General features: G+C 35.4%; 1 non-coding gene across 1 annotated transcript; it reads left to right on the top strand.

The window, feature by feature from the left end:
• Positions 1-487: 487 nt before the first annotated feature.
• On the top strand, positions 488-561 carry Trnan-guu (transfer RNA asparagine (anticodon GUU)). The gene has a single exon. It is a non-coding gene; the product is annotated as a tRNA-Asn (tRNA).
• The last annotated feature ends 830 nt before the right edge of the window (positions 562-1391 follow it).

The raw sequence follows: 1391 nt of genomic DNA on the forward strand, positions 1-1391 counted from the left end.
ATATTTTGGTAATGTTGTGTTGCATATTGCATATATTCCGCTCTCTATTTATGAGTCATGAAAACATAAAATAATGTACAATTCCAACTGAAATAAATAATAAGAATTTAAAAAATTAATAATCAGTATAACACCACTAACACTAAATAAAATTCTTATAATGTGAAACAGCACATAATTGTAAATAATTTCTCGTTTATTGGACCACTTATATCCCCTAAGAATCAAAACTTTAAGGTATAGGGCTTTTCATTCACAGTCTTTTGTTTCGAGCTGCTGTCATATGTCGTATAATCCGTGTATATTACATAATATTATACACAGATTATACAACATATGACAGAAGCTCGAAACAAATGACAATCGATGAAAAGCCCTATTGATATTGTACCCGATTGTACCCCAGGATGTAATTTAAAAATTGTATTAAAATTAGGTACCTACCTATTAAAATAAAAAGATGGCGCCGTGCTCAAGTACATCAACTGCCTCCGTGGCGCAATTGGCTAGCGCGTTCGGCTGTTAACCGAAAGGTTGGTGGTTCGAGCCCACCCGGGGGCGCAATTTTTTGAAAGAAGAAATTAATTATTAAGAATTAAAGGCCAACTGTTTATATTCAGTATTTATATTCTAGGACCTAGGAGACTACATAAAATATATTTATAACAAAAATGAGTTTAATAGTACTTTCTCAATTTGTTTATTCCTGAATCCAAAAGAAAATTATAAATTAATTAAATGTTTAAAATTTGAAGTTTTTATTCGCATCTTTAAGGACCCGAAAGCTGCTTCTTGATCGTTACAGATAACTCCGGATAGAGAGGACGTAAAACCTTTAAAAGCATAAGAAAATTTGTCAATTTTTTAAAATCCTGTTTTCTTCTTCTTTTGTATAGACATGACTCTGTTCCTTCAATGTGCCTCTAGTAAGTTGTCATTCCATCGTTTTCGTGGTCTTCCCACTGATCGTTTTCCTATTGGAAAACCGTCTCTCGCCGTCCTTACTACTCTATTTGTTGGCATTCGGCTTATGTGGTCATACCACTGCCTGGGGTAATTACGGGGTGGATCGAGTAGCTCTGCGGTTACCACAGCCGGTCCCAAGCCCGGATAAAATGTGGAGGGTGATTGGCAAGGTCAGCAACCTACCAATCGGAAAAACACATACTGCTGAAAGAAACAATGTGAAGCCTCGGAACCGGATTAAAATCCTGTTTTATTAATTACATCCTCTTAACCTTCCTGTATGGGGGGAATGACAAAGTAAACTATATCTAAACTTCATTAACTTTAGGAAGGCGTTCGATATCCTACACAGAGAAAAGTTGTGGGAAATAGTAGAAAGTTATGGGATGCCGGACAAATTCTTAAGAATGATGAAGCTATTTTAT

Source organism: Diabrotica virgifera, chromosome 7, assembly GCF_917563875.1.
Source record: "Diabrotica virgifera virgifera chromosome 7, PGI_DIABVI_V3a".
In the NCBI taxonomy this organism is placed as follows: domain Eukaryota; kingdom Metazoa; phylum Arthropoda; class Insecta; order Coleoptera; family Chrysomelidae; genus Diabrotica; species Diabrotica virgifera.